This window comes from Zalophus californianus, chromosome 2, assembly GCF_009762305.2.
Source record: "Zalophus californianus isolate mZalCal1 chromosome 2, mZalCal1.pri.v2, whole genome shotgun sequence".
Taxonomy (NCBI): Eukaryota; Metazoa; Chordata; class Mammalia; order Carnivora; family Otariidae; genus Zalophus; species Zalophus californianus.
The window spans coordinates 117,486,029-117,502,258 of record NC_045596.1 but is presented as its reverse complement, the minus strand read 5'-3'; the positions used below and the strand labels follow the sequence as shown (position 1 = coordinate 117,502,258).

The window sequence follows — 16,230 nt, the reverse complement described above, 5'->3', positions numbered from 1 at the left end:
AAAAGGACATGTCCAAAAAATGCATGTGTGGCTCCCTCAGCTGAGAATCCTTTCCAGAGAGGAAGAGCACCTGTTCTTACAGTGAACAGGAAGTAGAAGCACTTGACGGGGAGTGAGGTGGCAGGAGACAGATTTTTAGTTCCGTGTCTTGAAGGTTGATGCAAACGAGGGGAAGCCTACAGAGCGGCCATAAAACAAAATGGCGCTGTTCAGCTGGTCACAGAACCACCCCACTCCTCGCTCCCTGCCTCCTCCATCTGTACCCCAGCTGAAAGCTGAACTGATGTGTACCTTTCCTTTGTCCTGAGAAGAGACAAGGAACCAACCTTTACTGGCAGTGCCCTTCTGTGCTGACACCTGGCATGAGTTTTTTACTTCGTTCTCAAGGACCAGGCCTCCTCACAGCAGCTGTTTGAAAACTCATGTGTGGAACTTGAAATACTAGGTTTGATAACCATTAGCATAGAAGATAAGCATAAAACTGTGAAATCTCTTTTAAGAGAGAAAAGCAAGAGATATAGTCTGACTAATTTTTTAAGAGGATTGTTTTGGCTGCTGTGTGGAAAACAAACTGAAAGGACCTAGAGCGTTGTAAAGGGAATTGGTCCATGTGACTAGAACCTCCGGGTTTGTTGAATGGTGCTTATCCAGAGAAGAAAAATCCAGAAGCACCGAGCTCAGTAAAGAGATTATTACACTAATCTGGGTGGGAAGCAATGGGGATTAGGCCAGGAGGCTGCCTAGAGGTGATGAGAGGTGGTTGGAGCCAGGATTTACCTTGAAGGTAGAGAACAGGATTTGCTGACAGATTGGGTAGGAGGCGTGAGGAAAGGAAAGACCTGAAAAGTGACTAAAAGGTTTTGCCCTTGGGGATTAGAAGAATAGAGTTGCCATTCATTGAAATGAGGAGGATAGCAGATTGGGGGGAAGGTGGGAGGGAGCTCACTTTTGGATATGGCTCCAGTGAGTTTGAGGAGACTGATAGACAGCCAAGTGGAGATGTCAAGTTGGCAATTGGTCATCACAGCCTATACTTCAGGTCAGTGGTCCAGGCTGAAAAAAATAATTGCTAGAGGGAAAAATAAGGCAGGATTTGGAGATAAGATTGACAAGGGGGGAGATAACATTGTAGATAGGAGAGTTAAAGGAGACTTAAAGAGGTACTATTCAACAGAGACCTGGGTGGAAGGAGTGAGAAGCCCGTGTGTTACCTGAGGGCAGGGGAGTCCAGGCGGGTCAAGGGAGCAGCATGTGTTCGGTGTCAAAGCAGAATGTGCTTGGCTTTTGCAGCAAGAGCCAGAAGCCCAGTGGTGTGACCAAGAGATCACGTGGTAAGGATGTGAAATCAGAGGTAGAGACAGATCATGAGTTCCAGTCCTTGCTCAGCCACTTATTAGGAGTTTGACCTTTAGCGAATCACTTATCTCCTCTCAGTTACATTTTCTTCATAGAGGTAGTAATGGAACCGACCCACCGAGGAGCTCGAGAGGATTAAATGAGATAATGTTTATAAAGTGTTTAGCACAGTGCCTGCAGCATAGTTAATATTTACTGGGTGTTTACGCTTTTTTTTTTTAATGTCTTACATAAATTCCTGGAGGTTCTTATGGTTTGGGGATGAAGAATGTCCACCTGGAAGTTTGGGTTTTGTCATTGGTGTTTTACTCCTCAGTCCCGGTTTCACTGGTCCGGCTGCCAAAAATGCCTTTCTGGTAGCTTGTCCTTAACAACCACAGCCACATAAGGCACGTTAGCATGGACAGGGAAGTCCAGAAGATCCACAGTCATGAATTTGAATTACAGATGGGTGGCTGGATATTCACCTAAGTCCTCCAGCTTCTTAGTGGTCACACCGGCTGTCGCTTCCACAAAGGGCCACACCAGGGCTGGCAAGACATGCAGTCAAGTCATCCCACTCCCACACTGGTTCTCATGAAGCACTCAGCAAGGAACCCAGTCACCTCTGGCCTCAACCAATATGAGCTTCCACCCAGAATCACAAGTGGAGCAGTGTCCCTGGAAGTTCCTACCCTGACCTTTCCTTTGGTTCTCCTGAGCTGCCATGGAAAGGTGACAGTTAGAGCTCAAAAGGTTGGCATTTTAGTTCGTACATCAAATATAATTGAAAACCGCCAATGTAAGGATGCCTGGGTGGCACAGTCGGTTAAGTGTCTGTCTTCAGCTCAGGTCATGATCCCAGGGTCCTGGGATCAAGCCCCATATCGGGCTCCTTGCTCAGCGGGGAGCCTGATTCTCCCTCTGCCTGCCACTCCCCCTTCCCCCTGCTTGAGCTCTCTTTCTCTCTCCCTGACAAATAAATAAATAAAATCTTTAAAAAAAAAAAAAAAACAACCCAATGTAATATTCTGGGTATGCCCTGATGCAGAAAGGATAAGCAGGAAGAACAGAAAAGGTTGAGGAAAGGAGAAAGAAAAGAGCCCAGAGAAAATGAGTTTTTATTAAGTCTTACCCAACAGTTGAGTCCATCTTTCATAAAGAAATCAGATAATATGCTAATGACTATCACCTAGCCACAGGGCTACACACATCCTCTACTGTGCTTCATTGTGAACAAGGTTTGGTCTTTTGTCAGGAGGGTCCAACCATTGCACTTTCAGTATTCGTAAAAAAGAAATGAAAATGAGGGAGGAATGAGAACAAGTCAAGAGCATGCAGAGGTCAGGAGAAGGCAAACAACGCTCTGACTGTCGAGGGTAAACAAAGCTAGACTCTAGTTAAAGCAGTAAGGGTAGATCTAATCCAACAATAACTATTGCAATAGAAAAAAAGCCTGGCATGAACTGAACTCAACGTGGCTGATAAATGAAAGGCAGGAGACCTTTTAAAGGCTGGGAGGTGCTAAAGGAAAGGTACTGAGCATTGTAAAGGAAGTTGGTGCATGTGATTAGAACCTCCAGGTTTGCTGAATGGTGCTTATCCAGAGAAGAAACACACTTCTCCTATGTCTATGACAAAAGGCGATGATATTAAGTTTGAGGAGGGTGAGCACCAGACCACAACAGAGAGTGACATTATCCCCTTCAAAGTTTGCATTTCAGATAGCTCTTGGGTCCTTGAAAGACAGTTCTAGGTGGTAGAAGATTTATGGCTCAAAGGGTCAGAGAAAGGATTTATAATTAAAGTTTTCTAAAGTCACTGCTGTATGAGAGAAATCAGTGGCCTGTCTGCCTTTTACCAGTTTGGGCTGGAGCAAATGGTGAATTCGCCGGGCAGCACTGAGCTTTCTCAAGCAGGCAGGCATCCTAAGGGGAGCTACAGCCATCCTAGGGATGCGGCCTTGAGCTGCTAGATACCATGCCAGTGTTTGTTCGAGTCTCTTCGTGAACTGAGCTTAGTTCAGACAGGGCAGCCCCAGTGTCCCTGAGTTAACCCAAACAGTGATCCAAAGACCTAGTGGACGACTCTGGAGGTTCGGCAGTGTTTCTCATAGACAGTTTTAATTCCTTTGGTGGCTCCTTCCTTCTCACAGCTAAAAAGACTTGCTGAGTATCAAATTCCTTTCATAAGCTGAAGAACGGTGGTACTGCCCAGGCTAAGGCACCGGAAGCCAGGACTGGAGTTAGCCTGAGGCCAAGATTTGGTAAGAAAGACATGAGCAAGAACTCCATTCAAAACAAACTCTGGGTAAAGAAAGCAAGGAAGGAGAAACACACTAGGGAAGAAAAGGGAAAAGATCTCCCTGGGGCTATTGTGGTGGAGGAAGAGGCATCTGACCTATGGAAGAGACCAGAGGCTGGGAAGAAAGACTTTCAAGTTGCCTGTTGGGTTCTTAAAGTAACCCCAGTCTGAAGATAAAAATCAAAGAGCTATTGAAAGGAAAAGCAGCAGGTTTTCCAGTAAACCTTCCGAATAACACAACTCAGTCCTGCATGGATTTGTGTGTGTGTGTGTGTGTGTGTGTGTGTGTGTGTGTGTGTGTGAGACTCAGATTCCAGTTTTTATCCTCACGAAAATATACACAGTGTCAACACAAACCAATCTAGTCCCTTCTGGATCACTGTTTCCCTAAGGGAGTTCCATGGGATTCTCGTTGAGTGGAACACATCTAGGTACTGCAGAATTTTAAAAGATTCATGTGCATTGCAAACCTCTAGATAGAAGATGGACCTGTTCTACCATCTTCCAAACTCTTTCTGAGGTGTCCTAGGAACTGTCAACCTAAAATTGTCAGGGAACAAAAATTAAGCAAGAACATTTATTTGAGCTCAAAGAATTGCAATTCAGGGTACATAAATTTGGGTAGCAACCTAGATAGTGTCCCAATAGGTACAAAAGTCAGGGGTTTTTAAAGAGAAAGGAAATGCTTGTATACATTGTTTATGAAGAATTTTTGATTGGTATTGGTGGCAGAAAGCTAATGTTGGCTAAATATAATTGGTTGCCAAGGCTAAATCACTAAGCAAAATCTCTCTCTTTTTTTTTAAAGATTTTATTTATTTATTTGAGAGAGAGAGCACATGAGAGGGGGGAGGGTCAGAGGGAGAAGCAGATTCCCTGCTGAGTAGGGAGCCCGATGCGGGACTCGATCCTGGGACTCCAGGATCATGACCTGAGCTGAAGGCAGTCGCTTAACCAACTGAGCCACCCAGGCACCCCTAAGCAAAATCTCTTACTGTAGCAAGTTGCTGGTGTTCAGGTTGAGTCCTTGGAATATTTGTGTTTTGGCCCAGTTCAAAAGTTCATGGTTCTACCAGTGAGAACATGCATATGACCCATCTCCTAGTGGCCTCCTGGCTCCATTTTAAAACCCCTTGATGTAAGTGACCCCATTTCATTTCACCTTTCACGGAACTATGAACTAAGTACATTGAATTAATATTATAAGGATCACATCTAAAGAAAGTCACCATACAGATGCATGTATGATCCCACGTTATTATCCTGTATTTTATTTCCTTCTTTCATTCAATGTCCTAATTCACTGCAGTGTGGAGAAACAGCCTCCTGAGGAAAAGACTGGAAAAGCTGAGAAACTTTCTCAGGACAAGACTGTAAAATGTTTTCATCAATAAATTATTCCTTACGTATTAATTAGGATATGGGTTTAGTTGCTGTAAGTGAAGCCCGAATAACAGTCAACAAAGAGTTTATTTCTCTCTCATGTAACAGTTTAGAGCTGGCCTGACAGGAGCCCAGGCTATCTTGGTGCTCAGCGATCTCTAGGATATCACTCACTCATTTTCTGAGATGGACAGCATGTCCACATTCCAGAGAGCAGGTTAGAGGAAAGGGGTTTAAGGACACGTTCTAGAAGTAGGACATGCTATTTCTCCCCACATCCCATTGGCCAATACTTGGTCTATTGGAGGTTCTGTTGCTGTAAAATAAGGGATTATTTCAATTACCTATTGCTATGTAACAAAACTACTCCAATACTCAGTGGCTTAAGACATAACTTTTTTTTTTTTTTTAAATCACTCACAACCCTAAATCGCACGGGTGGTTCTTCTGCTGATCTCCCGTGTAATAGCAGTCAGACAGCGGCCACAACTATAATGTCCAAGATGGCTTACTCACCTCTGTGGCACTCTGGCAGGGGTAGCAGGAAGGCTGGCTTCAGCTGACAAGCATGGACAGCTGGAACTTTCCCTCTCCGTGTAGATTCAAGATCTCTCCCTTTCTACAAGGCCTTTCCATGTGGTCTCTCCAGCAGAGTAACCAGCTCCTTAAATGGCCACTCAGGCCTCCCCAAAGTGCAACATTTTAAGTGCTAGGCCTCTCCAGGGCTCTGGCCCAGAGCTGGGCCAGCATCACTTCAGTTGCCTTCCGTGGGTTACAACAAGCCACAGGCCCAGCACAGATTCCAGGGGAGTAGAATGATAAGGGCACAGATACTGGGAGGCATGGTTCATTGGAGGTCACCACTGGAACTGATGACTGAGGGCATTCACTTGCTAGGGCTGCCATAACAAAGTACCACAAACCACATGACTTAAAAAACAAAAACTTACTGTCTCACAGCTCTGGAGGCTGGAAGTCCAAAATCACGGTGACAGCCAGTTTGGCTCCTTCCTAGGGCTGTGAGGGGAGGCTCTGTTCCAGGTCTCTCTCCTTGACTTATAGATGGCTGTCTCCTCCCTCTGTGTCTTCATATCATCTTCCCTCTATGCTTGTCTCCATGCCCAAATTTCCCCCTTTTCCTAAGCACATCAGTCCTATTACATTAGGACCCACTCTAATGACCTCATTTTAACTTGATTATCTCTGTAAAGACCTTATCTCCATATAAGGTCACATTCTGAGGCCCTGGAGATCAAGACTCCCACATATGAATTTGGGGGTAGACACACTTCAACCCATAGCACTGAGGAATAACTAATGGTCTTTGCCATACTCTGTAATACATTAATATTCTCCATCCCTAGCAATATGCTGATAATTATTTCCTCCTTGCATTGCTCTTTCTATCTTTTCTTGAAAAAAGAAATTAGACATTTTGAATGTTTTTCTATTTTTTGCAGTATATACTATCTTATTATAAATCAAGATCGTCACTAGCAAAATAAACTCAATGTCACAAGAGAAGGCAGGAATATTCAATTCTTACTTTGTTTCATCTTTTCTGTCAAAGAAACTGATCTTCAGTTTGGAAGGGAGTAAGAGAAATTTTTTTTTAAGATTTTATTTTTAAGTAATCTCTACACCCAACATGGAGCTCGAACCCACAACCCCAAGATCAAGAGTCTCATGCTCTACCAACTGAGCCAGCCAGGTGCCCTAGGAATAAGAGAAAATTTTAACCAAAAAAAAAGGTGAGAAATTTAAGAGAAAACCTCTAAATCAATCTCATGCCCCAAAGGAATTAAGTTTCATCATTTTGAGAGAACATGAAGAATAAATCATCCTGTTGCTATAGTTACCTGCTTATATCAGGTCCACTTGAGCCTGTCACAGTGGGTGATGTGTCCAAAAGTAACATAAATCTAAATTGCACAAGGTGAACTGCTTGGGGGTGTATCACTGGCATCAACGCTTTTGAAAGCAAGTGAGCAATAATCTGTTCAGCTACAGCATACGTTTTTATAACATACATTAGCTCTTCCGTGATTGATAACTAGGGTAATGATGTCAGTATGACGACGGAGCTATGTTGGATCATACACAGTTTTTCCTAGGCAAAAAAAGCTAGAAGAGTGGAAATAGCATTAATAACTTTCTAGAAGAAAGACAGAAGTGCTCAGATAAACTGTTGCACACAGGCCAGAGTCTTTTCAGTCCCATCAAATAAACAAATGCTATCAGTGCCCACATCCTCCCTTCTTGCCTTGAGAGGTATATCCCCATCTTTGCATAGGTCTGGGCTTGTGAGAAGTTCTACTTCCTGTGTCTACCTTAAAGGAAGCTCCCTTGGCTCAGAGCTTCACTTCCAGGTGCATTGTGATAGTGTTTTGGTGCATTTTTAATATCTCTTTTAGGTAGCCTCTAGCCTTGATGACTTACCTTCCTGGGCTGTCCAGGAAGATTTTTCTATGTAGTCAGGCCAAATCTATATCATAATAGTCTGAAGGTCAGGCCTGGAACAGGGGTGACTGAAGAAAGTTATTGTTTTTGTTAGTGAAGCAATTGCTTTTCTTCTTCTTTTCTTTTTTTTTAGTATTTTTAAGTAGGCTCCTCGGCCAGCATGGAGCCCAACGAAGGGCTTGAACTCACAACCCTGATATCAAGATCTGAGCTGAGATCAAGAGTAGGATGCTTGGGGCTCCTGGGTGGTTCAGTTGTTAAGCGTCCGCCTTCGGCTCAGGTCATGATCCCAGGGTCCTGGGATCGAGCCCCACATCGGGCTCCCCGCTCAGCGGGAAGCCTGCTTCTCCCTCTCCCGCTCCCCCTGCTTGTGTTCCTTCTCTCCTGTCTCTCTCTCTCTGTCAAATAAATAAATAATCTTAAAAAAAAGAGAGTGGGATGCTTCACCAAATGATCCACCCAGACATCCCCCAACAATTTTATTTAATGCAACAGTAATATATGTAGACCTAGGAATTCCAAGATACAGTGCTGAATAAAACAAAATTAAAAAAATACACAAACAATATTATGTATTTTCTACAACTGCATGTGTACATATGTGTATGTATGTGGGTATATGTGTATATATATACACACGTACACATGCATACATACAAATATATAGGAGATAAAAGATCTAGAAGAATCTGATTACCTCTAAGGAGGAAAAGAATAAAAAATTTGAAGACAGGGAGTGGTTCAGGGATGGTTTGGCTTATTTATAATTCAATTTCTTTAGTGTGGAGCCTATATTCATTTTTATATGTTTAATAAAAATCCAGTGTAAAAAAGGAAGAGAAGCGGAATTCAATGGCTAAGAGCACAAACTTAGGGGCCAGACTGTGAATTTGAGGCTCAGATTTATCACTTTCTGCCCACATGACCTTGAGCTATTTATCTTCTTTGTGTCCTTGTTCCCTCAATAATAAAGTAGGAAAAGTAACTGTGCGCACCTCATAGGGTTATTATGATGAAATTATCTTTAAACCACTTTATACTTGGTGCATAGTAAACACGTTGAACAGTTATTTTTAAATGTTTAAAATAACAGATTTAACTTTTTTTTTTTTTCAAAATGTAAAGGAGGGCACCTGGGTGGCTCAGTCGGTTAAGCGACTGCCTTCGGCTCAGGTCATGATACCGGAGTCCCGAGATCGAGTCCCACATCGGGCTCCCTGCTCAGTGGGGAGTCTGCTTCTCCCTCTGACCCTCTTCCCTCTCGTGCTCTCTATCTCTCATTCTCTCTCTCTCAAATAAATAAATAAAATCTTAAAAAAAAACATTTAAAAAAAATGTAAAGGAAAATGATACAGGATGTGTTGACCAAGAGTCACTGGGACACAGCCATCAGGGGAGGGATAGGACATCACCACGCACGGCGGTCTAAAACTCTCATATTTGACTTGTTTCTTTATTTCCCCCTACCCCTTCCTTCTTCCTGAATTTTCCTTCCTGTGCCTTCTCCTACAGAGAGGAGTCTTTTTTTCTTTTTTAAGATTTTATTTATTTACTTGACAGAGAGAGAGAGCTCATGAGCAGGGGGAGCAGGGATGGAGAGGGAGAAGCAGGCTCCCGGGGCAAGCCCAATGCGGAACTCGATCTCGGGACCCCGGGACCATGACCCAAGCCGAAGGCAGATGTATAACCCACTGAGCCACCCAGGCGCCCCTAGAGGGGTCTTTCCTCTACCTGGGCTCCTTCAGTTTGACATCACCACTCAGTATTGCAAAAGCCTGGGAGCAAAGGAACAAGCAAACGATCCTCTGTAGGATGGGGTAGGGTGGGGGGGGGGAGTGCTGTAAATACAAGTCCATTTCTTTTTTCACCTTGACACACTGATAATTTTGTCTTTTCCAAGTATGATTGGCAGTTGCCTCAATGCCAAAGGTACGAGAGCTGTTAATGGAGCTTCTGCAAATGCCAGAGGAAGCAACTGAAGTAAGTTTTTCCTAAGACCTACCAACCTTGCTGGTTGAGGTCCCTGGAGCGCACAGAGAAGTGGCGGCGGGGGGGGTGGGGGGGGTGGGGGAGGACAGAGCATCCACCTGAGCTGCAAGCACATGCCACAGCCTTAGCCCAGGGAAAATATCATGCCTATTACCTCGCTCTCTCTCCCTCTTCCTCCCTCCCCCCCTCAGTCTCTCTCTTTCTCTGCCTTTCCCTCTCTTTCTCTCTCTGTCATCTCCACTAGCCTGGTGCAAGGAGAAGGGGCACCAGGGGCTTCCTCTGCAGCAGCTGTTCATATAGAACAGAGGATCCCTCTCCTGTCCCACCCTGCGTCCATGTCAAGGTAATGCTCCCCAAATGCCTCCTGCCTGCTGTAGGAGGGTGAGTAGGAAAAGCAGAACAGGAACACTGAGACAGAGGGAAGGGCCAGTTCCCGACCCGGCCTCAAGTTCTAACCCCTCCAGAGTACCAGCCTACCGGAAACAAACTAGCCATTGCCAGCAGTGTTCAGAAGCCATTTAGTTTAATCCTTCCTATTTGTTTTCTGATTTTTAGAGAATAATCTCACCTTATTTTACATGATTTTATTTTACTACTTTTACATTTATCGGATATTAAGCTAATTTTGAAGTCAGAAAATACTATTAATCTTAAATATTATTTATGGTTTAACTTATTGGGTGATTATTCTTTAACTTTTGCATGCACTCTGATGATCCTTATCAGCTCATTTAAAATTTTTGTTTATCTATTTTCACACTGGAAACAGAAAATGTTTTTAGAAAGGAACTGATACCAGTCACGCTCTACACCTGGGAATACACCTTCTGTATACTAGTTGGCCTTCAACAGGCCCCTTCACAATTCAAACCAGATTCCCATGGCAATCTCAATGAACACCTAACTCTAGTTGGCTAGGGCACACGGAACGCTATATTTTTAACCATCCAGGTCACTTAGGACATGCTCAAACATCCCCAGAGGAGATGCGTGGAAACCATTCAAATGATGTTGCCGTTTTGTTCTCAAGATCATTCATGCTCCATTTGGAGAATGTTCCTTGTGGCCAGGCCAAGCCTATAGCACAACAGGCTGGAGGTCAGCCCTGGAGAAGGGGTGGGCTGAGGAAAGAAACAGGCAGCCACATCAAAACAGACAAGGGGAGGCGCAGCCCCAGTGACGGGTCTTTAGCAGCTCATTGGCTTTGGGGGGCTGCCAAGCCAAAGACCTCACTCTTCGGATCCTCAAAGTGGCAGACGAGCTGGGCTGGCTCTGGAAGAGGAGAAACTCTGTAACACCCATTACTGCAGCCTCGATTTGTTCTTCAGAAACATCACGCGGCCGTGGCCTCCCTCCCCTCCCCTTCCACCCCTCCCCACCCCTCCCCACCTGAGCCCAAAGGGGAAATGAAAGAGGAACACATGCCCTGATGGAGGGGAGAAGGACCAAAGAGTGCTTGCGTGGCCCTAAATATCCACATACAAATACCTGCCTGTGCTGCACAGTGACTGGCCTCAGATCGGTGTCCTAAAAACAAGATACCGTTCCCTCTCTTGGTTACTCAAGGCCCAGCAGCAAATGTACTTCACAAACAGGATCGCTGCCATTTCACCTAATTACCCTAACAGCTGACACTTAACGAAACTTGCCCTAGGTGCCAAGCACAGCTCGAAGCACGCTGTATAGGGCTCAAGAGAGGTTCAATAAACAAACAAACAAACAAAACCCTTGCCACCTGCCTACTATAGCATAAAGGAGTATCAGTTGCCAGAACAGTAGATAACTTGCCCAAAGTCACAGGAGTAGGTGGCTGAGCCAGGACCGCAGCCAGGGAGCCGGCTCCTGGAGGCCATTCCTCACACTGCCTGTCCCGCCATCCCAGTCAGTGACGTCACCGGGGAAGCGCGCGCCCCGCCCCCCCGCCCCCCCCCCCCCCCCCCCCCCCCCCCCCCCCGCGCCTGGCACAAAATGGCGCTCCGGAAATGTGCTTTGTGCTCTTCTCCCCCGTCTCCCTCCTGCTCACTGAGGGATGGACCACGGCACAGAAACACTCTTACTGAAGCTAATGACCAACTTTGAAAGGAGAAGCCTGATTCAAGTTCCACCTAATACTTCCTTTCTCGTGCTCACAGGGACGCCAGAAAGTACCTGAAATAGAAGGCGCAATTAAAAAAAAAAAAATGTATCGTGTATTTGGCTTCATCCCCCCTTCCTCCTTGCTTCGCTGTATTAGAACTACCAGGATGGAATGTATGCCTCGTTAGTCATGATGCATCATCTGCCTCGTGTCAAACAGAAGGCTTAGATTACTCACATGCTCACAGCTATGTTAGACACATTGCACATTTCATTGTGAAATGACAGCATCTACAGCAAGCACGAGCATTCAGGTTTCAGTGATGAAGGAAGTTAGTAACGACCTAATAAGCATTTAGCAATGTAATAGCACACTTCTAGTTTTTCCTCCTTAAGAAATCTTGTACTCCATATATTGAGGAAGACTACCACCTGACTCTGTCCTCTGATTTTCTCTGTGTGCTGGAGTCATCTTTAAAATCATGAGGAAATCACTCTGGCCTTCTTGGCTTATCTACATTGTGAATCGAACCTTAAATAGATCCGCAGAAAATTTTTAGCAGCTCAGAGTCTCCAGGAGAAAAATAGCACATGGTTTCATTCTTCACCACTCTTGTCTCTCATCTTCCATTGCCACCTCCCTAGGTTGGCTGGGAAACATCTCTGGAGTTGTAATGATCTTCCTGGTGTGCACCATCCCCAGTACTCTTGAACACCCCTTGTGCCATATTTTAAGAACATACATCTAATGTAAAACCTTTTATCTGCTACACGTTAGCACCCAAACGCTTGGTTTCACTCATTGCACATACACCCATCTGTATTATACACCCTTTGACCTCTTGAAAGTGGAGGCTTTCTTGCTGATTTTTGCATACACAGATGTTATACTGGCCCAGCACGTGGTAAAAACCTATGAAATACTTTTAATATTGAACATATTCAAACCCATGTGGCTCAATATTGGTATTACGTTTATGAAACACAGTCTAAAAAGCAAAGGTAATGAAAAATAAATTGCATCCGTTGCTGAAATATCTTGTAGGACCGTAAAAGAAATCCAAACACATTATCCACAGCACCACTTCCTGAAACTCCCAACTTCTCTTATTCACTTTTTTCTCCCCCATGTCTGCTGCAGCACAGACATGTGCTTAAGCCCCTTTTCAGAAGAAAATGTCCACCTTCCAAGTGGACGTTTGTCATTTTCCTCTTTCATCTTCCCTACTTCCTCAATAATTTACTATGTGGATGGATTTTGCTTTTGGTCTAGCAAGAAGAATCTTCCATGGACAGGGAAACTGGGTTGACAATGATAGAATTCCTATTAGGGTCCTGGAAACACGCTTTCATTCCTAATTGTATTCCACCGCAGTTACAACAGTGAAAGAATTTGACCATCCATTCAGTGAGGAGGAGGGGGGGTGGAACGGAGGTCTTATAAATTCTCCAGATACCAGTGCCTTTGAAATCCCATCGTATTCTATTTCCCTTTTTTATACATCATATGACATATAGATATGCATACATGTAGTATGCATATATGTATGATACTGACACGTGTATGTGGCACATATATGATAGGAAGGTTGTGTAGGCCTCAACTACAAAAGTTCTCTCATGTATGCATTTTCTTTGAAATCTTGCAGCAATGTAAATTTGGTATTATTGGCCAATTTTAGATGTAAGAGAACAAAATCATAGCTTAAGTTAACACGGCCGAAGTCATACCTTAAATTTCTAAATGTCCTTTTGCTGTGCTTTGGCCTGTGGCCTCCATCCCATTGGTATGCTTATTTTAATTCCCTCTATTGAACTGAAACTAAAGGTACAGACATTATGTCTTACCTTTTACACCTATTATGCTTAAGGCTCAGTAAATACTTCTTGGATTCTTAACTATAATTAATCCTCAGGATTCTGTGTACCATTCTACAGTGTATCTGTCCACTTGAATACTGAATGTACCCTTTTACCCTGTTAATTCATTTTAACATGAATTAACATCTCTTCAGAAATAGAATACATTGTGTTAGAGATGGAAGAGAACATCTCAGTAAAGAGTTATTTGTTTTCTTCGTATCAGTGCGAGAAAATAGGAAAACTCGTCATGGTTTGCTAGCTGAATAAACATCTGAAATGTTCTAAAACTGCTGGTCAGGTTGACCGATTTCCTGGTTGATGAGAAGTGCTCCATGGAGCCTAGAAAGGGACTGATATTTCATAGAGCCTTTAAAAATTGCTGGTTTAGTTAATGAACTTCTTTAGTCGTCACTACCAAATACCAAAACAAGAAGTCAGTTTGGCCAAATATTTTAAGCCAACTCAATCAAGCCAGTTATTTATTTGAATCAATTTGGTGTTAGATTAACAGAATGACTTTATCCGTCAAAATAGCTGATCCACACGCAAACTCAAAAATGTTTGAAAAAGATAATCTCATTCACAAAAAATCTCCTTCCATAAGTTGTTGACATATTTTCTGGGTAAATATGGGGTTTGGTTAACATGTACACTTGAAGCTTTGTTAAAAGTCACCAAATTGATTCTATTCAGTTTTAGGAATAAAATCTCATTTTATGAAGTATTAATTTTTAAAAAGAAAAGCAGATTTACTATTTGAATTATTTATGGGATCTGATTACCAGGACTATATTTCATTAGATCAGTCAAACCTTTAGATTCCATTGAACACAATGAAATTTTTTCTAAGCCAGGAGACCATATTAGACTGAACTCAGTGCTATTCAAGTTTACAGGATGTTCTAGAGGGAAAACAATTCTGACTGATTTAATTATAAAGAGTAGAATTTACCAAAGTTGGTACTGCTTTTTCTTATTCTTTAACAAAATATGCAAGTATTCCAGTTCTCAAACACTAAAAATGTTGCAAATGATGAAAAATGCCTGCTATACACAAAATTACATTTGTCAGGGAAAGAAATCTAACTCCACAATTTACATAAGATTTTCCAAATTCGCACAATTCAAACTCAACATTCAATTTGCTATAAACTCAAAAATTGCCTAGTTGAAACATTCAAAACAAAGTATTTTCATTATGCTCACATGGTACAGGTCAAACAGCATTTTTTGTAGGGTGCAAAGCAGTGCTCTTATCTATGCTTTCTTTAAATACGATATTCTCATATACCTGCTTTGCTTAAAGTTGGGCATGCCTTTGAAATCTGCCCTTGTGCAGGGAAACCATTTCAAACAGAGGAAGGACCTGGAGGCTTGATCCAGGTTTCTTTCCCTTGATTTCATCACCTTTAGCCCTGGCTGCCAACTGGCCTGTTTTTGCTCCCCCCACCAGCTGCATCATGGAGCTTTCCAGGGACCAGAGCCCACTGGAATAGTCAGCTTGGGTTACATTTTTTCTTCTCTAGAGTTAAGACTGCATTTCTTGAAAGAAGGTGCGCCCCAGATTTCAGAACTAGCCCTTATCACACTCAGGGGAGAAAAAGTCTCCTCTTCTGAAGCCAGTATTTGCATTACTAAGTCTTGTTAGGAGTCTGAGCTTTTTGGACAAAACTGAGAAAATGCTTCTCATGCTGAACATGGAATCTTTGCTTTATTTGTTACTTTCCTTATAAAACCTCTACTACCTGTCTACCTCTTCCCAAAGAAACAGGCTTAAGATATTAAATATATATGGGGCGCCTGCGTGGCTCTGTTGTTAGGCGTCTGCCGGCTCAGGTCATGGTCCCAGGGTCCTGGGATCCAGCCCTGCATTGGGCTTCCTGCTCCATGGGAAGCCTGCGTCTCCCTTTCCCACTCCCTCTGCTTGTGTTCCTTCTCTCACTGTGTCTTTCTCTGTCAAATAAATAAATAAAATCTTAAAAAAAGATATTAAATATGTACTTACCACAATGCACAGTAATTACAGGGACAAGTTCCAAATCTCTTCTGCAAGTGTCCAAATTCTCAGAAATTATGATAAAATGTATTTTCTTCATAAAATTCAGTATAATAAAATTTTAAATTTACTACCCTCGGGGACATATTGCAATCTCAGTTTTGAGAGAAGAACACTGACGATTATAGGCAACGTAGGCTTAGATGTTGGGTTGTTGGTTATGCTCAGTCGGTAGCTAAGAGTTCATTTTCTCTGACACTTGGCTTCAGCAGAAAGACAAATCACTGCTTATTATGTGCCTTCAGATAAAAACAGTAAATCTTAAATGCCTGAAGAGAAGAATTGGCAGTGTTTGTTGATACAGCTATCAACCAAACGAGATTGTGAATTCCAGGAGAGCCCGGTCTGTGTCTTGTTTCCTGCATGTAGTACCAGGCCTGCCTGAAGGTAAGGCTGCAATAAATGGATGAAGGAGTGAGCATTAACCCAGCTCCTGGGGCCAAGAGCTCTTGCTTCCAGGCTGTATTCTTCTTGCTCCTACGTACAGCGGTCCTCCGGTTGTACTTCCAGAAAGCAAACAGACAGGCAAGCAGGCAGGCACCTTTGTCCCTAAACCCCGAGAGGGTAATAATATCGTATGTAGAGAGTCCACCTCTAGTCCCAAGTCCAGTCTTCTCCAACTACCAAAGTTCTGGGCGCTGTGAACAGATATCAGACATGGCAGGCGAATTATTAAATTTGAACTGAACAGTTCAAAAGGCATTTTTTAATTATGTTATGTTAATCACCATACATCATTAGTTTTTGATGTAGTGTTCCATGAG

The 16,230-nt window shown here is 43.2% G+C and overlaps 1 long non-coding RNA gene across 1 annotated transcript in view; it reads right to left on the bottom strand.

Annotated features, from left to right (window-relative positions):
* The window catches only part of LOC113924841, a 59,495-nt gene extending 53,836 nt beyond the window's left edge, over positions 1 to 5,659 (bottom strand). The window contains exon 1 of the long non-coding RNA XR_003520826.2: positions 5,539 to 5,659. This is a non-coding gene — a long non-coding RNA (uncharacterized LOC113924841). The remainder of the gene's footprint in view (positions 1 to 5,538) is intronic.
* Positions 5,660 to 16,230: the final 10,571 nt, after the last annotated feature.